Here is a 22,864-nt window from a genome sequence, read left to right on the forward strand (position 1 = left end):
GTTTTCGGCTGTTTTTCTGGTTCAATTTTTCTTTGACAAAATGCACTGGTGAGCTACGCTTAAGAGCGAAATACACCACACAAGCGTCTTGACAAAACAAGCGAAATATCCCTTTGCCTCAAGACATTTGTGCTGTGTATGGGGTTTGACAAGCCGCTTGAGGGAAATTTGAACAAAAATCTAAATTTTTTGATTTTCTGGCCACCACGTGGACGTTTTATCAAACCACTTGCATTGTGTATGGCAAAATCGCCTCATTTGCAACGAAATTTTCACCGAGTGAGGACGTGGGAGAGAAGAATGGAAGAAAATTAAAATTTGTTGCATGCTGAACCGGAAGAAAACTAAAATTGTTTGCTTGAACGAGTCATGTTTGCATGGTGTTTGGCGATATGGAGAAAGTAGCTTGTCGAACAGTAGACACAAGATAGTAAAACTGTTACCATATACTAAAAATTAACTCTACTGCTTAATTACAAAACTTTAATGAAAGTTTAAAAAATTTGCCTCCACCACTACTACATATACACTATCCGGTAGCGGCACCCCTGGCATACGCTCGCGGCACCGCAGGGTTCCACGGCAACCACTTTGGGAAGGTCTGATATAGAGAACAAGTTGCCAGTACTCTGGCGAATGAAGATGCCATAAGATATCCTATTGAGTTTTATCCTAAGCATCCGACCTGTTGTACTTAAAGAAGGTGTTGAGCTTTTGTTCGCTTGCACTTGCCTACATCCAACAACTCTCAACTGAAAGCTCTCAATTCTTACCATTGAGCGTAAAATCAATCATTTCAAAACTCTGATGGAAAAGAAAGTGATTGTGCTTTCAAAAAGGCAATGCCCTGATTTTTCCTTCGACTCATCTGGTCACCCTAAGAAGGAGAGATGCAATCTCAAACATGCATAGGGTGCTGAACACAAAAGAGTAGAAAGCTATATTAGAATGTTTAAGGGCGCATGGGAGTACGGTAAAGAAAACCAACAGCAGCAACATAAACATTACCACTATCTCTCTGTTTTTAACAAGAGCACAGACTGCTAAATTCATAACTTGCCGAATCCTAAAATCTTAGTAGACAATGCAACTTTGACACAGGCCACACACGTTGAACACTTGTTGGCTAAGTTTTCATCCTCAGTTACTTACTTACATATGTGTGTGCAAAAAAATTGATATAGCCGTTTCAAAGGCAGACCAAGACTGGCCAATAGACAACCAAACGATTTCAATGAAACTAATATATATACTAGGGTTACAAACGAGACAAATCAGCAATTATGTTACTAACAAAACGTCGAAGATATCTCCCTCGTAAAATAGCATTTTAGTGACGTGCGAAAATACTTTAAACGCCAACGCGCCTGCAGAATACTATACTCATAATTATATGTACATATATGTATATGTATATATGTATATATATACATGTATCCATATACAAAAAACATATATGTATGTATGTAAAAAAATACTGTTCATACGTATTTCCAAGTATGTGGTTTATATATGGAAGTGGACAGAAGTCCCCACATTATTGTCATCAGGATTGTCAAATTGTCAACCATCCACCAAACTTGCCTACGAATCGTGCTGAATACAGAATTTGTTAAAATGTGAAGAGACACAAGCATGAACAATAATAGAAGTTACGTACATATGTATATGTATAATTTTTAGAATGAAATGGCGTAAAGTGTGTATCTCTGGAGATATATCGCGTCTAGATGGGAAATTCCAAATGATAAAAAATTTGTTTGAAATCGAGATATTGTGGCTGTGTTTAAAATGTCAGAAGTCGTCGATACAGAACTATTAGTGAATTGCACAATACTCGCTTTCAGGCGATTTGACCTCAATACAATTGTTAACTCGTCAACATTAAATAGCCTTAACCGGACGGAAATTATCAGTCTGCTGTCAGGAATAATAGAGAATAAGGACAACTTGGAAAACATTAACGAAGCGAAGTGAGTTCAATAGATAATATTTTGTGTTTAGGAATCGAGCTGTATGTACATGCATTAGGCTGATTAAAAAACCCGTTTTGTTTTTAAATTTATGTGCGATGTCTTTGAAAGCATCAAGAAAAAACATGTTGCTGAAAATTTGAAAGAAATCGGTGATCGTTTAGGGGTTCCTCAACGCGATTATTAATTCTCAACAAAGCACCGGAAATACATCTTCGGTCAAAAATATCGCCTATTTTCCACAAATATTGAGCTAAATATCTAAAATTTCGCACGTACCATTGTTAAAGACCAGGACTGCAAACCCCTCCAAAAACCGGTGCGGTTCGGTTCAGTGGTTCGGACCATTTAGAAAAAGCTTGTACCGGTTCATGAACCGGTGCATGAGTATTCCTGAATCGCAGTTCGGTTCGGTTCAAATGGTTAAATTTATTTAATGCTCAAGGATAAAAATTTTACAAAAATGTGACAAATCTATGTACACTGCCGGAACAAAATATTGGCACAGCAAATTTTTCACAATATATGCAACAATTTTTATTCTAATATTTTTTCGCCAATTTTGTATAAAAATATGGTTCATTCAACAACAAAAAACATAAAAATATAATTCCTAAACTTTGTGCAAAACTCGCGAAAAATTTTAGAGTTTTGCAGCTCATTCTAGTAAAAAAATGCAAGTTCGGAGTTAGCCAAAAATCGCGTTGATTTTTGAGATTTTCTTTTTTTGTTGAAGGTGTTTTGCATTTTTTCCATATAAATTATTTTGGAAAACAATTTGTTGTATGGAAGATACTGCGTGAAAAAAAGCCAAAAATCGACGGTAAATCCTAGCTACTTAAAACTTGCACTTTATTATAATAAAATTGACTCGGCTACTGTATATACCGTGATAAAGAAACTTCTTTTCGTGCTGTCAAAACCGGTTTTGAAAGCGACTAATAGAAGATGTGTGTCGATCCCATTCTCACGGGTCTTTTCCAAGTTTTGGGCTGTTGCGAATACGATATATATGGTGGATTTGGCAGATCTGAAGCCACACTAGTAAGGCGCAATCAGTTCGTTAATGGTGGGCTTCAGTCTTTCACAAAAAACGCTCGATAAAATAGTTGGCGCGCATGGCGGGGTCGCCTTTCTTGTGGATTGAGCAGAGCACACTTGAATTTCAGTCGTTGGGCATGCACTTTATCAGCTCCTCACCATCGTACTTGAATAGCTCGGCTGGCAGGCCGTCAGCTCTAGCAACTTTGTTATTTTTCATCACCATAATCGCTATTCATACCTCGTCATAGTCCGGCGCTGGGACATCTATTCCATCGTCATCGACTGGGGGCTCGGGTTCGTCTTCTGCTCCCATTCAAAAGGGTCGAAAATTGTCCCCTCCTTTGCACACACGTATTTCGACCTCTCTCTTCTTATTGCGGTGAATACGTCCAGCTTCCCCCTTCAGTTCTCTATAACGGTTCCACATGGCTCGCGTTGCGTCCGATCGCAGCGTGGTCCTGTAGGCGGCAGCTTCTTGACACTCCTCATGGTACCAGTAATGAACCGGAAATGTGGTTTCACTGCTCGCGTATGTCGGTTTGTTGAAGAGTGCTCTTTCACAGCAGGTATTAGAGTCGAGTGACGAATGAATTGGCCGTTTGTTGTGATTGCAGCTTTTCGGCGTTGAGCTTTTTCCATGCATTGTTGCACATTTTTCGCTGCACGAAGGCGGGTGAGTATTTTGGCTGCAACAAGATACTGGTGCGAGTCGATGTTTGGCCCTCGGAGTGTAAGTATGTACATCTATAACACCGGAAGCGTGCCTTCCGTCTATCACAACATACTCGATTTGGTCTCTAATTTTTCGAGCTGAAAACAGCCATGTAGCTTTATGAATCTTTTTATGCTAGAACCCAGTACTACATACTAACATGTTTCGGGCCCGGCGAAGTCGAAGAGCCGCAGCTCGTTATCGAAGGTTTCGTCGCGGAGGATGAATTTTCCGATAGTGGCACCAAAGATCTCTTCCGTGCCCACCTTGACATCGAAGTCGCCAAGCACGAGTTTTATATCGTGACGGGGGAAACGCTCGAATGTTATATCCAAGCGCTCATAGAATATATCCTCGGGGTATCGGCGCATATGAGCGAGATGGTGAAGAATCTCTTTTTTATGCGGATTGGGGCTAGCCGTTCGTCGACTTACCTTCGCGTTACCCTGCCTTGCCCCGTCCATCGCATTTCTTGGATGGCGGTGATGTCAGCCTTAGTCTTCCCGAGGACACCAACAGCCGGGCAGAGGCACCTTCCCCATTAAGGGTCCAGATATACCCCCCATCACCTTTATACGTTTGCCGTGGTCGAAATAAAAGAGGGGGGTCTCATCCGAGGCTTTTCTTACTTGGACGGGGTTTTAATGTGGGGGACCCGCACCCTGCGCACGCGAAGTTTTGCGCCTCACTCCCAGAAGATACGTGGATATAAATATCCGGACGTAGTGAGCGAATATTTCAACTAAATCCCGTATAGTAAACCAAATAGCCGGACAAGACGTTGCATTAGATCTAAAAAACTTCGATGTATTTTATTGACTTGCATCCCTAAGGAAAATATGGTATAACACAAAATGATGGCAAATTTAGCCAGAAAGAGGAAGGTTGCAGGGTTGCGTTTTTGCAAATTAAGACGAAAATCGTAAATTTCTAGAACAATTCGATACATCCGAATTTCAGCACCACAATGTTCGATTTCCAAAATTCGGGATTTTGGAGCTAAAATTCGATGAAAACTCGAATCTCGAAGCTTCGATAATCGAATTTACATATCCCTAATATATATATACATCTCACGTTAGCTCGCTAGAGGATACGTGGATATAAATATCCGGACGTAGTGAGCGTATATTTCAACTAAATCCTGTATAGTAAACCAAATAGCCGGACAAGACGTTGCATCAGATGGAAAAAACTTCGATGTATTTTATTGACTTGCATCCCTAAGGCAAATATGGTGTCTGTAGGGTGATTAACTGCATGTTTTTACACTTGTTTAAATTCTTGAAGTTAAATTTAATGTTCTATGAATTTGTTTGTTATTAGAAAAGAAAAATGTTTATTAATAAATAAACTTTCTGTATTAAAACTTAAAAGATATTTCTTCTAAAAATTAAATCATCTAATGAAATCTCTAGAAATATCTTTTAAGTTTTAATACAGAAAGTTTATTTATTAATAAAAATTTTCTTTTTAACAACAAACAAATTCATAGAACCATAAACTGCAAATCAAGAATTTAAACAAGTATAAAAACATACAAGCAAAATACCCTACATATACATATCATTAGATGATTTAATTTTTAGAAGAAATATCTTTTAAGTTTTAATACAGAAAGTTTATTTATTAATCAAAAATTTTCTTTTTAACAGCAAACAAATTCATAGAACCATAAACTGAAAATCAAGAATTTAAACAAGTATAAAAATATACAAGTAAAATACAAATGTAGGGTAATTAACTGTATGTTTTTACACTTGTTTAAATTCTTGAAGTTAAATTTATTGTTCTATGAATTGGTTTGTTATTAGAAGAGAAAAATTTTGAATATTAATAAACTAGTTTCAAACAAGAAAGAAATAAATATTTTTAAATTGAATATCATATTTTATGATATATTGGCGATCCTGCAAGGAGGTGAAGCTCGAGCCAGTTCTTAGTGAAATGCGTGAAGGTGTATAGCTTTCATCGAATGAGTTATCGGCATATAAATACATTGCACTGATTCGCGTCTTGCGATGAAACTGCACATTTACTAATGCGGTAGTTAGCCATCAGACTGCCAATAAGTGTCGATTATCATATCACGCAGACGTTCAACGCCAAATCCTGGTTTGCAAGACAACAGACTCCAAACAGCTTGGTTGCCAATTTCTCGCACAGCTCCGGAAAGTTTAAGTGGGAGCAGATCTTGGTTTCTGATCTCCTCATCGCCGTTCCCTTCCGTTTTGACAAAAATTTATAAGAAGGGTTTGTCCTATTGCCAGGAGCAATTGATAAAGGTCAAAGCATCAACAAAAGCAACAACAGTTTCGCAACTATCAACGTATCTATACCAGCAGCATCAGCTACCACCGCATTAGCAGCCATATATTGCCGTCTCAAGATTATGAGTTGCATCATTGTTTAGATAGCAGAAAGGAAAATCAGGTCAACAGCTACTATAACTGATGTAGCAACGGTAGCAGAGTTATTTTCAGTTTTCCTGTTACATGTAACGAAGGAACAGAAATTAGTAGTTGTTTTTCATTAAAAAAAAAAAATCGTGTCTTAAGTCTTTCGTTTAATCATTCAGCTTTTGTGAATATGTTAATTACTCTTCGACTTTGTTTACTTGTTTTTAAAATCAAAATTATTTATTAACAAAACAGAACAAAATTAATTTAAATTAATTTGGAGATTTATCAACCTACCATTTTAAATATAATTAAAATTTAAACCCATTTTTTTTAAAGAAATTTAGAATTACAACTAGATAATATAAATAATTTTATATTAATATAATTAATTTTTATTAACATTTATTTAAGCTTTTAATACTTTCTTCGTCTATAAATATATGTATACATAAATATTTGTGTTAATTTAAATTATTGTTACTTATATTTATTTTGTACACTTCTTCTCCAGTTTATTTCAAAATGCAAAGATCACCAATACGTACACGCAACTTCACAACAACAACAGAAAATCAACACGAAAATCCAATACACACATCAGACATAAACATTTCACAAAGTATACAATCTAATAACTTTCCAAATGAAAATAACTTAAGTGCGAATTTATCAAAATCTATTAAATTGCCTCATTTTTGGGAAGATTGTCCTGAAGCATGGTTTCTCCTTGTGGAAGGACAATTCGAAATTAACAATATATGTGATGATAATATCAAATTTCAAAATATTCTAGTTTTTCTTCAAAAATAATCAGTTTCTAAAATTATTGATGTTATTAATCCGCCTCCTTTGATTAACAAATATGAAACAATTAAGAAAGTTTTATGTGAAAGATTTTCTTTTAGCGAAGAGAAGAGATTAGAACAATTACTTTCAAATACTGAACTAGGTGGTCGTTCACCACCAGAAGTTTATAGACATATGAAATCCTTAGCAGGTTCCAAACCAATTGTTAGTAAAGAACTTTTATTTAAATTATGGAGTAGGAAGTTACCGCAACAAATACAGATTCATATAACTTCTTGTAGTAATCAAAGTACTGAAGAAATTATTTTACTTGCAGATAAATTATTTGATTTGATAAATAAACCTCAATCTTCTAAATCTTTTAATGTTGCTAGTGTAAAAAATAATAATAATAATATTCTTGAACAATGCATTAGAAATTTAACTGAGTTGACTACAGCTATTTACCAAAATCTTAACAAAATTAACAACTAATAGAAGATGTGTGTCGATCCCATTCTCACGGGTCTTTTCCATGTTTCGGGGATTTGCGAATAAGATATATATGGTGGATTTGGCAGATCTGAAGCCACACTAGTAAGGCGCAATCAGTTCGTTTCACAAAAAACGCTCGATAAAATAGTTGGCGCGCATGGCGGGGTCGCCTTTCTTGTGGATTGAGCAGAGCACAATTGAATTCCAGTCGTTGTACTTGAATAGCTCGTCTGGCAGGCCGTCAGCTCCAGCAACCTTGTTATTTTTCATCCCCATAATCGGTATTCATACCTCGTCATAGTCCGGCGCTGGAAATCTATTCCATCGTCATCGACTGGGGGCTCGGGTTAGTCTTCTGCTCCACACACGTATTTCGACCTCTCTCTTCTTATTCCGGTGAATACGTCCAGCTTCCCCCTTCAGTTCTCTATAACGGTTCCACATGGCTCGCGTTGCGTCCGATCGCAGGATGGCCCTGTAGGCGGCAGCTTCTTGACACTCCTCATCGTACCAGTAATGAACCGGAAATGTTGCGTACCTTGTTGGCGACAGAAGGGACCGAAGGAGATACAGGTAATACTCCCAAGTATTCAAGGCCTTCGCTGCATCCCGGGAGCAAACAACTTGGTCCATAAAAAGATTCGAGCTAGTGCGTTAAACGCCATTCTCAGCCCACGTTCGGTATAATATTAAACAATATTTTGGACCGAAAATCACATGAGATATACAACCAATGGAGCGTGAATTTTTGGTTAAACTAATTAGATTTAAAGCAATATTCAAATAGTGATCGATTTATGCGGCATTATTTTTGAAAGTGGATATTCAAAACGACATACTTATAGAATAAAATAATAATAATAATAATAATAAATAATAAACTGAAGTAAATACTGTACTGATTTTAAATCGAGTACCATCATCTTATAACATAGACTTTAATAGTACGGACTATACGTCTACCATTGGCAGAATTTTTTAATAATCGGAATTTACAACTTGGTATTTGAGTCTTTGAACATGGAATTGCTTCCCATTCTCGATGTAACTTATTTGACAGACGAACAGCGATGGATCGAAGGGGAGATATATAACCTATTCAATGGACCGCCACCGAAATAGCCGCCCTCATTGGTAAAATATCTGCTTACGTTGGCCAACCATGGTTGATAAAATCCCATGCCATGCATCAAAGGAATGAGTTGGAAATATGTGAGAGAGTATATCGGGAACTGAAGGCGAATGAGGTGTTAACACCTCAGGGTCGTCTTCATCAAATGATACATTATTGTTATCGAACCGCTCGGTTGAAGTTAAAACCCGAGTCGGCGTCACGCCAGGCAGATCTGATCGGAAAATTTCAGTCGAAGATTCGTGAGCTTCCCCAATTAAGTTTGAACTCGACCTTCCATGGTTTTGAGAACGAACGGGGAACGATGAGTTCAACTCAAAATACTGTTCCATCACAATATTTACCCTTAACCATACCAGATTAGATTCCAAACCAGAATATACCGACTTCGGTTCAGGCAACTGAACCACGGTATACCCTGACCACCAGTACGGTTAATTCAAATGCTCAACCAACCGTTCTCAATTCAGTGTCAGGCGGAACGGAACCAACACGCTCAATACACCAACTGTCTGTAATGGTGTTTGAGTTGCTGAGAGCCCAAACACAGATCCAACAGCAAATGATCCGTGATCGGATTCAGTTGCAGACACCAATTCCTGATGTTCGTGATATGAGCCAAACCATGCCAACGACCTGGAATCATACCTGGATACCACCCTCGGTGGATCCTCCGCATGGTTCTTTGGGTGGTCCTTCAACCTTACAAACTCAAACGATCAATACCTACCGTGGTCTTAGAACGTCACATATCCAAGAACCAATTAATCAATCATCTCATTTATATCCGAATTATTCGCTATCCGGTCCACCACAATCACGACCAAATCAAGTCACTATATTCGACGAATCTGTCCAAGCGGATGCAATGGATAGGAAATTCAGAGGCTTACCATCATGGATGGGACGTGCTCAATTCGATGGCGTTCATGTGAACGAAAAATTTCTATCGGTTGAAGATTATTTGGCTATTATTGGCTCATTTCGATATAAGATTGGAGTACCCGACCATGAATTGGTAACGCGTTTGGTACCCACACTCACGGGGGCCGCTCGACAATGGTACTTCACCGAACTGAGAAACTTCGGAGATTATCCAGCTTTTTGCACGAAACTTCGTGCTCGTTTCCTCAACAAACATACTCGGGCCCAAGTAATAATGTCATATGCACAGATTAAATTCTACCCACGTTCGCAAACACTGCTGAAACATATCGATGACTTGACATTCCAATTGCAGGGTAATTCCTGTGGTCTGGATGAACGGGACCACCTCGATATCATCATTGGTACCTTATCCGATCATCTGCGTGAACCCGTCCACACTCGACAAGTCCACACGTTGGAGCAATTGCGGAAGTTCGCTCAGCGAATTGCACCACATTCGGTCATTGTTGCCACACCCCATCCGGAAAGAACCCGTTCGGATAGACAGCGATCAGTGCCACGGGAAATTTTGGCAATACATGATACACCGGATGTTTCTTCACATTGGGAATATACCGCTTCGTTTCCTGGGTCCGACTCCGATGACAGGGAATGTGCATACTTGAACAAGCAAAAGAAACCAATTAAAGCATCTCAGAAACATGGGTATTCGAAAATTCGGTTCGGTATTATAAAAATTACAAAAATGCAGAGGGGAATGATAAGAAAGTAGGAACTATCGTCGACCCATTTTTCGTTGTTGAGGGCGACGAAAATATACGATGTGCAAAATGTCCCGTGTGGGGCCATCACTTCAAAAAGTGTCAAACCCAACCGAATAGGTTGTTCAAAAAACGCGTAAGGGAGTCGATTGGAAATAGTGGTCCATCGTACTCAGAGTCCACAACTTTATCTAAATCCACTGTCTCTAACAGTCCCGAATTCCAATAATAGTTCTATTCTGATTCTTAATGAATCTAATCAAATTCAAAGGGATGGGAAAGAACCATCAACTAAATGTTCTGAACGAACACTACCAATTACCAAACCTACTTTAGCTCCAGTCCCTACTAACCAGAAAGACGCAGTCAATCAAGTTAACCAACCACGACTCCGCGATGTTTTCTTTATCTCAGAGAAATGTTTGACATATAACATTCCGAACGATTGTCGCGACTATCTCACGATTATGGTTAACAACCATTCTCATAAGTACAGATGGGGGCAGTTGCAACCTACCAAAACCTCCACTGGTCTTGCCGATAATTCGATTTCATTTAAGGCCATTGGTAAAGTGGATGTATTATATACGGTCTTTAAGGCCATTGGTAAAGTGGATGTATTATATACGGTCGGTAGTCTTACCCGACTGGTGCCAACTCTTGTCGCACCTATCTCACTGAAACAGCCAATTATGGGACCGACATTCCTTGAGGCCTTCTTTTTCGAACTAGTGCAGAACCAAGAGGAAGTTCAACGATTTTTAAAACATACAGCCAAAGGTGATACTGAAGAAGTTGCATCCGCTAAAGTCGAAATGGTTACCCCGGATACATTTATTAATTTGTGTAACCAGCCACCACGGAGTGGGAAAGAACAAACTCAGGTATCTTCTATGAGTAATGATCTGGAGCCAATTGACGCTTCCACACTCGGTTTAGAGGGTGAACTAGATACCCCAAAAATAACGAGCGTCAGCCTTCCACATAATCTCTTCCCAGATCAAAGACAAATGTTGGACGCCGTTCGCAGAATTTTTAATCCAACTCCTTACTCTGGTCCTTTAAACGTCACTAATCAGATCGAACACGTAATTGATACGGGTGATGCAAAACCCGTCATGAAACGCCAGTATCCAGTATCGCCATATGTGGCTGAACAAGTTCAAGCCGAATTGGATAAAATGCGTAGTCGTGACATCATTATGACCATCGAAGAAAGCCCTTGGCGGTCACCAATTCTGGCTGTAAATAAGAAAGACGGAACGTGCCGCGTGTGCTTGGAAGCGAGAGAGCTGAATAAAATTACCATTCCAAATGCCTATCCAATTACGGATACTAACCAAATTTTAGCACGACTAAAGTCAGCTAAATACCTAACCAGTATTGATCTGTCTCAAGCTTTCTTTCAAATTCCTTTGGCAAAATCGTGTCAACTGAAAACCGCTTTTGCATTCGGTAACAGACATATATGTAATACTCCTATATTGGCAGTAAGAGCTAGTACCGTCCGAAAACACTACAGTACAGATATATCAATAAACACGTACGAAAGAAAAGGAACACATACGTTTATAAATAAACATGTACACAACACATATACAAAAACGGCACTCAAGTACAAAATACATTGACAAAACCGGTACTAGACTGTCTCGCTTTGATTTCGGGATGCTTACACATTGAGAAGTTAGCTTACTGCCAATATAGAAGTATTACATATATGGTAAAAGACTTTATGCTTTTCGTCGCATGACGATGGGGTTGAGAAATTCACCGGCCACATTAGCCATTCTCATTGATAAAATTTTCCGTGATTTGGTTCCACATGCCTTCGCATATGTGGATGATTTTATAATTTGCACTTCGACGTTTGAAGAACACATTAAGATATTGGCTATTGTGGCAAAACGTCTAGCTGGGGCCGGCTTAACCATCTCAACATCCAAATCGAATTTTTATTGTAAACGATTGGAATTCCTGGGCTACGTTTTGTCTCAACAGGGTTTGTCTGCGAATCCATCTCGTATTCGAGCGATTGTTGAATTTTCACGGCCCAAAACGGCAAAAGAAGTCAGACGGTTCGTTGGTGCAGCAGGCTGGTACCGTAAATTTATTCCAAATTTTTCGGATATCACAGCTTTCCTTTGTGAATTGTATAAAGGAAATCGAAAAGAACCCATTGAATAAAATACCGCTGAGTCGTCGTGAATTGGTTGTGGTAACGGACCTGCAGTTTTGCGCTGGCTACAAACTCTCAAAGAACCAACTGGCCGTTTATGCCGTTGGGCGATCCGATTATCACCCTACGATCTCAAAATTATTCATAAACAAGGAAAACATTTAGAACTTCCTGACGCCTTATCTCGTTCTTTTGCTCTTCTCAACATCGTTCGTAGAAATCCAATTGACCTTCCGAGTAATTTTCACGTTAATCGTACCCCAATCACATCCGGGATCAACATTGACCCAAACACGTGCGATAAATGGTACAATAAAATACATGCCATGGCCTCAAAACAACCATTAGATGAAAATCATAACCAACGTTCGCATCAGGGTGTTTGGAAAACTTATAGACGTATCTCACAACGCTATTACTGGCCAAACATGTATGAGTCCGTTTACCACTACGTTCGGCAATGTGAACTATGCCACCACATTAAACCAAGTAATGAGAGCACCAAAACACCTCACGGCGAATATAGAGAACCAAAACGACCGGGTAGGCAATTATCGATTGACTTCTTGACTTCGTCGGTAAGCTGCCCATGTCTAAAAATCGTAACCAATGGATCTTCGTAGCCATCGACTGTAACTCGCGATATGTCTGGGCGCAGCCCATGAAAAATGCAAACGCCATATCCGTAGTCGATTATCTTTGACATATATTCACGGTGAATGGCTGCCCCGAACTCATTATATCAGATAATGGTACTCAATTCATCAGTCAAACTTTCGCAAAGCTTTGCGCCGATTATAACATCAAACACATGAAAACGCCTTTGTACCATCCACAAGCCAATCAGGTCGAGGCGACAAACAAAAGCATTAAACTTGGATTACGTGCTCACATGGCTGACCTTCTTGAACATTCCTCCTGGGAAAACCATCTTTCTCGTGTTATTCATGATATTAACACTTCAGTGCATTCAGCCACGGGCTACACGCCATATTTCCTGCACACTGGTCGTGAATATGTGAAAGATGGAAACGAATATAAATTATTATTGGATGAAAGTCCATACCATACACAGGATGTGGAACAGCGTAAAGTTTTTGCTGATGAAATTCGAGACAAACAGTTCGAACAATATCAACAAACCGCAACGGGCATTTACCCGCAAAAGAGAACGCCATTTCGAGATAGGCTCGGAAGTGTACATTCCCAATCCTAAACAGTCCGTGGCCGGAGAGGGCTATGCACAAAAACTAGCCCCACCAAAAATTAGAGCCTATGTTTCACGGAAACTTGGTTCGAATTCATATGAACTGATCGATGCTAAACACCGAGTGCTTGGCAATTATTCCGCCAATTTAATCACAACACGTTAACTCATTCAGTACATTCGCCTTCTCAAGAATTTCGATGAATATATGGCGGGCCTCCATACTCCATAGATTCTGCCTTATTACAGGGTACCCGGCTGGAATAAATGAATTAAGTTTAGTTTTGTTATATCCATAGTTTTGTTATATTATATCCTCAGAACATTGCTAGTAAATCGATCAAAGCAAACAAGAAAAGATTCATAACCAAATCATTTACCAATGCCTTTCATCTACCGTAGCTTATGTAATGCGTACTGAAACTAAATACGAAAGACGGAACATTTGTATGGTTGATGAAGATCATGTAGATCGATTTCGATGTAAGGTCTAACGTCGATCAAACCACAGCCCGTGAATCGCATTCGAACCACCATTCTCACGCTCCACGTGTCGCTGAAGATGAGAGGGGGATAATGCTCTATTATTTTTTATTGCCCAAATAATAGACATAAGAACGATTATAAGAAATGTAAACATAACAAAACTGTCAAAGCTAAACTTCAAAATGGGAGGATTGCCAGATGAATGTACGTAACCAATAGTTATTCCAGACACGAACCATCATATCGGTATAGACACGAATTGACGTGGCCACTATGAAAACGCCCACACTGACATACGATAAAAGAATCGGTGGTCACATACCACGAGACTAGAAAAATATATTTTTCTTTTTGGAATTGGACACGGAGCGAACCGCACTCATCAGCCCTCGCAAGAACGGAATTACAACCAAGTAATTAAAGTGGATTAAAAGCTTGTATTAAAAGCTGGCGACATTCGGGGAGTCGATACTCGCCCCTCAGTGGAAATTAATAGAGGCAAAATTGCCGTCACATTCCTTCCGGCAAATCCCCAGCCATGTTGTTGCGTAGAATAATGAAGTTGTGAGCATCAAATCTGGACTATTTATTTTACAGCAATTGAGTCACCATAAGCCGGTAACACAAAATCATTACACGTAAGTCAGCCACTTTCTTGCCACCATCCATTGGAAACGAGCTATCCATACATCTCACTTTAGCTCGCTACCAAACGGGTGTTTAGTCGCAACCCAGAGGATACGTGGATATAAACCAAATAGCCGGACAAGACGTTACATCAGATCGAAAAAACTTCGATGCATTTTATTGACTTGCATCCCTAAGGCAAATATGGTGTCTGTAGGGCGATTACTGTATGTTTTTACACTTGTTTAAATTCTGGAAGTTAAATTTATTGTTCTATGAATTTGTTTGTTATTAGAAAAGAAATTTTTTTATTAATACATAAACTTTCTGTAAACTTTCTGTATTAAAACTTAAAAGATATTTCTTCTAAAAATTAAATCATCTAATGAAATCTCTAGAAATATCTTTTAAGTTTTAATACAGAAAGTTTATTTATTAATAAAAATTTTCTTTTTAACAACAAACAAATTCATAGAACCATAAACTGAGAATCAAGAATTTAAACAAGTATAAAAACATACTAGTAAAATACCCTACATATACATATCATTAGATGATTTAATTTTTAGAAGAAATATCTTTTTGATTATCAATAAACTAGATTTCAAACAAGAAAGAAATAAATATTTTTAAATTGAATATCATATTTTATGATATATTGGCGATCCTGCAAGGAGGTGAAGTTCGAGCCAGTTCTTAGTGAAATGCGTGAAGGTGTATAGCTTTCATCGAATGAGTTATCGGCATATAAATACATTGCACTGATTCGCGTCTTGCGATGAAACTGCACATTTACTAAATGCGGTATTTAGCAATCAGACTGCCAATAAGTGTCGATTATATTATCACGCAGACGTTCAACGCCAAATCCTGGTTTGCAAGACAACAGACTCCAAACAGCTTGGTTGCCAATTTCGCGCACAGCTCCGGAAAGTTTAAGTGGAAGCAGATCTTGGTTTCTGATCTCATCGCCGTTCCCTTCCGTTTTGACAAAAATTTATAAGAAGGGTTTGTCCTATTGCCAGGAGCAATTGATAAAGGTCATAGCATCAACAAAAGCAACCGCAGTTTCGCAACTATCAACATATCTACGTATACCAGCAGCAGCAGCTACCACCGCATTAGCAGCCATATATTGCCGTCTCAAGATTATGAGTTGCATCATTGTTTAGATACCAGAAAGGAAAATCAGGTCAACAGCTACTACAACTGATGTAGCAACAGTAGCAGAAGTTATTTTCAGTTTTCCTGTTACAGGTAACGAAAGGACGAAAATTAGTAGTTGTTTTTCATTAAAACAAAAAAAAAAATCGTGTCTTAAGTCTTTCGTTTAATCATTCAGCTTTTGTGAATATTTTAAAAGTTACTCTTCGACTTTGTTTTTTGTTTTTAAAATCAAATTTATTAACAAAACAGAACAAAATTAATTTAAATTCATTTGGAGATTTATCAACCTACCATTTTAAATATAATTAAATTTTAAACCCATTTTTTTAAAGAAATTTAGAGTTACAACTAGATAATATAAATAATTTTATATTAACATAATTAATTTTTATTAACATTTATTTAAGCTTTTAATACTTTTTTCGTCTATAAATATATGTATACATAAATATTTGTGTTAATTTAAATTATTGTTACTTATATTTATTTTGTACACTTCTTCTCCAGTTTATTTCAAAATGCAAAGATCACCAATACGTACACGCAACTTCACAACAACAACAGAAAATCAACACGAAAATCCAATACACACATCAGACATAAACATTTCACAAAGTATACAATCTAATAACTTTCCAAATGAAAATAACTTAAGTGCGAATTTATCAAAATCTATTAAATTTCCTCATTTTTGGGAAGATTGTCCTGAAGCATGGTTTCTCCTTGTGGAAGGACAATTCGAAATTAACAATATATGTGATGATAATATCAAATTTCAAAATATTCTAGTTTTTCTTCAAAAATAATCAATTTCTAAAATTATTGATGTTCCCTTTCCTTTGTTCCTTTGATTAACAAATATGAAACAATTAAGAAAGTTTTATGTGAAAGATTTTCTTTTAGCGAATAGAAGAGATTAGAACAATTATTTTCAAATACTGAACTAGGTGGTGGTTCACCATCAGAACTTTATAGACATATGAAATCCTTAGCAGGTTCCAAACCAATTGTTAGTAAAGAAATTTTATTATGGAGTAGGAAGTTACCGCAACAAATACAAATTCATATAACTTCTTGTAGTAATCAAAGTACTGAAGAAATTATTTTACTTGCAGATAAATTATTTGATTTGATAAATAAACCTCAATCTTCTAAATCTTTTAATGTTGCTAGTGTAGAAAATAATAATAACAATATTCTTGAACAATACATTAGAAATTTAACTGAGTTGACTACAGCTACTTACCAAAATCTTAACAAAATTCCAGCAGATATTAATGAATTACAAATTAGATCATGATCAAGAGATAGAGACAGAAGTAGTTCTAGATCAAGAAATTTTTCTAGATCTAGAAACGATATGAACCAAAATATTTTTTGGTATCATAGAAATTTAATACTAATGCTTTTAAATATATTCAACCATGTAATTTTAACAAAAATAGAAATGACGAAAATTGTAATGTTTTAAACTAGACCGTTCCATTATGATGGTGGCTAATAATGGAAATGAAGTTAAGCCATCTCGTCGCCTATATATTTATGATAAATCCAATAAATTAAATTTTTTAATCGATACTGGTGCAATCGTTTCGGTCATTCCTTCTTCAAAATTCAAATCACATAAAAGAAATTCAGATCTTAATTTGACTGAAGCTAACGGTTCTTCTATTAAAACTTATGGTACACAACTTTTAAAAATTGATCTAGGTTTAAGACGCGATTTTGAATTCCCTTTCATATTAGCGGATATTTCAACACCAATTATAGGCGCTAACTTTTTGAAGAAATTTGGTATATTAGTTGATATTAAAAATAGAGAAATTACTGATTCAACAACAAAATTGAAAGTTTGTGGATCATCTGGTTTTCGCGATATATTTTCAATAAGGATACCAATTACTGAAAATAAATTTTCTAAACTTTTAAATGTTTTTCCTTCAATTACTTGTGAACCAGATTACACTAAACCAGTGCAACACTTTCACATTGCATCTCCTTTACATTTAGTTCCTAAAAAGAACCAAATGATTGGAGACCTTGTGGAGATTACAGAAGACTTAATTGTATTACTATTCCAGATCGTTATCCGTTACCTCACATTCATGATTTGACTATTGATTTAAAAAATAAACAAATTTTTTCCAAAATTGATCTTCTTCGTGCGTATCATCACAGCAATTACTACACCATTTGGAATGTTTGAGTTCGTACGGATGGCTTTTGGTATATGAAACAGTGCACAAACATTTCAACGTTTTATTAACGAAGTATTTTCTGGTTTGGAATTTGTATTTGTCTATATTGACGATATTCTTCTTGCAAGCGATAATGAAGTTCAGCATATTGAGCATTTAAAATCTGTTTTTGAAAGACTTGGAAATTATAAGTTGAATATTAAACCTAGTAAATGCATTTTCGGAACAAGTAAATTAGATTTTCTTAGTTACGAAATTTCAAGTGAAGGAATAAGACCTTCTTTCGAACGAGTTGAGGCAATAACTAATTTTGAAAAACCACTTTCAAAAAATAAATTGAAAAAATTTCTAGGTATGGTGAACTATTACCATAGATATGTTAACATGTTAGCAGCAGAACTTAGTCCTATGCACGAAATGTTAACATTAGCAACTAAAAATAAACTTAAACAATTAAATTGGACAGAAAATACAACTACAGTTTTTGAAAATGTGAAGTAACTTTTTACACAGAAAACTTTACTTACTCATTTTGATAGAAACGGAAATTTATCACTTGCTGTAGACGCATCGTATGTAGCAATCGGTGCGGTTTTACAACAAATGAGTAACAACATTTTAGAACCACTTGCATATTTTTCACGAAAATTATCTTCTACAGAAATTAATTACTTTACATTTGATAGGGAACTTTTAGCAATATACAATTCAATTAAACATTTTGAACATTTTCTAGAAGGTAGAACATTCACTGTTTATACTGATCATAAACCTTTAACACATATTCTAAATTCTAAATCAGACAGATCACCTCGACAGATTCGACACTTAGAGTACATTACACAATTTAGAGACGACATTCAATACATTTCTGGAAAAGAAAACATAGTTGCTGATACCCTTTCACGTATTCCAGATGTTAACATGATTTTAGCCCAAGACATAAATTTTCAAACATTATTCGAGGAACAACAAAAAGATCAAACACTTTATGACATAATATCTGACCAAAATACTCCAGTACTTAATCTTAATATTTGGTGTGATATTTCTCAACAACTTTTTGGACCATTTGAGTAGTCCACTTGCAAACAGCGTTATGTGATTTTATAATAGAAAGCCATAAATTTGAAAAAACGACGACGACAACAAGTAATATTTCAATTAAATCTTTTTTATTATTACCTAAAAATTTGGATAAATAGGAGCCTTATAAAACTGTAACGTAACATAACATGTCATAAGATAACATTAACAGTCTATACGTCCTAAAGCAGTTTTCTAAGTTCATCACAAGATGGATACTTTTGAAAGTTTACAAATAAGTATGATAGCGACTTTTGGAAGAAGACTTAACATTCGATGCTATTTTTTCAGAATATAAAAAGATTTTGCACTCTGTTTTTACTGGACATGAAACTACTTTAAATACTGGTACGTAATCCACCAAAAACTAAAAATCGAAAAAATTTTACATAGCGCCCTTTGCAAGTGGACTACTCATTTGTTCTCAATTCTATGAGAAAAATCATTTTTGATAATATTCGTTCTTTATCACATCCAAGTGTCCGTACAACTAGACGATTGATTCAATCAAAATATTTTTTTGGAAATGTATGTATCCAGGTTGCCCTTTATCCAAGGTAGGTTGGTATTGAAAATGGGCGAAATCGGACTGTAACCACGCCCACTTCCCATATAACGGTATTTTCGAAAAAATGCAAAAACTGCGATGTTTCAGTAAATATTAGATGCAAATTGTTGAAAATTAGTATGTGGAGTAGAATTGTGGTAAAAAATAAGATTATTATGACATTTTTTGAAAATGAGCGTGACCCCGCCCACTTATGATGAAATGTCGTATCTCAGTACAGCTTCAACAATCCTTACCAAACTCGGTACGAGGCTTGGGTAGGGTCTAGCTAAAAAATCTGTTGATAATCTTTGAAATCGGGTAATAAGCACGCCCACCCGCCATATAACGGTAATTTACAGAAACACGAAAACTGCGATAAATCAGTAACTACTGGAGCTAATTCACTTAAAATCGATGATTATAATAACCACTTATCAAGAAATTAGAATATTATAAATTTTTCGATAATGGGCGTGGCGCCGCCCACTTATGACCACAAATGTGTATCTAGGTATACAGAAAACAAGTAAGAAAGTCTAAGTTCGGGCGGAGCCGAACATTAAATACCCGGCGCAATTATTAAATATATGTTTTCCACCTTTCCGAAAGCTACCGCTACACGATAAGCCGGGGTGTATAAATTTTAAGTAAATTAGCGTCCTTAAATTTCGAAATATTGCAGTTTCAAGCATTTCTGAAATATACCGTTATATGAAAAGCGGTCGTAATTTTAGTCCGATTTCAATAATTTTCACCGCTTTGCTTTTATGTGGCAAGCACAATAACCCTACCGAGTTTGGTTCAAATTGCTAGAACGGTTAGCGAGATACATATATGTGATCATAAGTGGGCGGTGCCACGCCCATTTTCCAAAATTGTATCATAGACGTATTTCATGGTAAAAAATTGTTGCAACCATCAATTTTGAATAAATTAGCTTTAATATTTACTGATTTATCGAGGATTTCGTATTTTTCTAAATTACCGTTATATGGGATGTGGGCGTGGTTATTGTCCGATTTTTAAAATTTTCGGCCATTTGGTATGTTATAGCAGGACCAACAACTGTGCCAAGTTTGGAAGAAATTGGTGCAGCGGTTACCAAGATATACACATGTAACCATAAGTAGGCGTGGCTACGCCCATTTGCCAAAATTTTTTAATATTCTTATTTTTCGTCTGAAACTCATTGTAAATGTCAATTTTGAGTGAATTATCTTCAGTAGTTACTAAAATATCGCACTTTTCGTATTTCTGAAAATTACCGTTATATGGGAGGTAGGCGTGGTTATTGTCCGATTTCGCCCATTTTCAATACCATCCGTCCTATGCCCAAAAGAAGTCCACGTACCAAGTTTCGTTAAGATATCTCAATTTTTACTCGAGTTATCGTGTGCACAGACGGACGGACGGACGGACGGACGGACGGACGGACGGACGGACGGACAGACAGTCACCGCTTAATCGATTTCTCTTTTCATTCTGATCATTTATGTATACATTTGTCTATATCTATCTCGATTCGTTTTGCCTGTTACAAACAACCGTTATGTGAACAAAGTTATAATACCCTTGTGCACAAGTGCGCTCGGGTATAAAAAGACTGTACAACAGACATGGCTAGTTTAGCATACAGAAATATAGCGTCGCATACAGAAATATAGCGTCTGTGGTCAAGGACACAGGTAAATGCACAAAATAATATTTTTTGTGATGGTTTATTTGCCTTTGTTTTCACATCTTTAAAAATAAATTTATAGAATCCAATAATTTTAAACCTATTTATTTTTGATTTTAAATAGCAAAAAGGATTTGGTGTTTGTTTAAATGTTAATGATTAACTATTTTGTTTCAAATATTCTAATAATTCGTAATCAGTGTAATTAAAAACAAATAAGAAATAATCATCTCATTTACGATTAAAAGAAGAAAACAGATATAATAACAAATACTAAGAAATGATGTATGTATGCAGGTAATTATTTTTGATTACTCGTTATATTTTTATATTCTTTTCTTGAGTGTTATTTTATTATATTTAAGGAGTTTTTAAATTAAAGAGACCGTGGTGCTTTGTGAGAGACGGACGTGTTTCATTTGCGCTCCCGTAAACTCTGCTTTAATCCGGTATAATCACTTTATAAAAATAAGTTTTGCTATTTAACGCATCTGAGTTCCTGAGTTGAAGCTTCTCTACGCTTGCTGATATCTGCCTTCGTTTTACAAATTAATTCTGCTAAATCATCTTATGGATTCTGCCGGTAAGCGAAAAGCATTATCAGTAAACAAATATACGCCAGCATAAAAACTCCATGGCTTGAGAGTAACGGATCCCTCTCTGAATCGAACCTCGTAGCGTTGAAATCAACTGAAGATAAAATTTTGTTGATGGAGGAGAGGATCCGTGAGCGAATCAGCGGTCTCTACTCTCAACTTTCTGAAGAGATTGCTTCTCTTGATCGTAAATTTACAGCTAAGCTGCAGGAGAATATTGAAGCGTTTGCTCAGCGTATTGACAAAATCGAACGTAGGTGTAGCCGGCTTGAAGAAGAATCTGCAAATGCGCTCGGCGTGTCAGCTGAACTAAAGTCAGTTAGAGAGGAGATGAATAAACTCAAAAACGAGAAAGAGACATGCACGAATTTGTCGGATGCTGTGATTTTTGGGCTTTCGTTTTCCAGCGAGAAAAATCTGTCCAATATTTTCGAGCGCATGTGCAAATCAATTGAGTTTTCTCCTCCCCCCGTTCGTGGCATCTTCCGCAACATACGGCTGCACGAATCCAGAAAATAAAGGTCGCGCCATTCGCGGACCGCTAACCCTCTCTTCGTCGATTTGACAGCATCCACCTAATCGCCGACGTCACAAAATACTTTTGTTTACATTCCCTGTTGCCAACTTCATGCTTTTCGCACCAAATTTAGTGGGGATTCAAAACGCGAAAATTTTTGAGTTTGGTGCTTGGTGCTAGGCGCGTTTTTGGTGCTTTTGTTTTTAGTTTCAAGACACCAAATTAGAAAATCTTAAAAAATGGAGCAAAATTTATAACAATCGTAAGTGTGGTAAGCAACTTTACAAAGATTTAAACAAAATCATGGCACAGTGACAATCATAAGCGACAACAAAATATGTGGCAGCACCTTCAATCATGCCAGAAGAAATCAACCGTCG

The 22,864-nt window shown here is 36.7% G+C and overlaps 1 protein-coding gene across 1 annotated transcript in view; it reads left to right on the forward strand.

The window, feature by feature from the left end:
• Positions 1-1,011: 1,011 nt before the first annotated feature.
• Positions 1,012-22,864, forward strand: part of LOC118747652 — a 35,779-nt gene continuing 13,926 nt past the window's right edge. Inside the window, exons 1-2 of the mRNA XM_036481709.1 lie at positions 1,012-1,395; positions 1,527-1,973. The gene's annotated coding sequence lies outside the window, so the exon portion shown is untranslated. The remainder of the gene's footprint in view (positions 1,396-1,526; positions 1,974-22,864) is intronic.

The sequence above is a fragment of the Rhagoletis pomonella genome, unplaced genomic scaffold, assembly GCF_013731165.1.
Source record: "Rhagoletis pomonella isolate Grant_MI unplaced genomic scaffold, Rhpom_1.0 Rhpom_scaffold_00001, whole genome shotgun sequence".
Lineage (NCBI taxonomy): Eukaryota > Metazoa > Arthropoda > Insecta > Diptera > Tephritidae > Rhagoletis > Rhagoletis pomonella.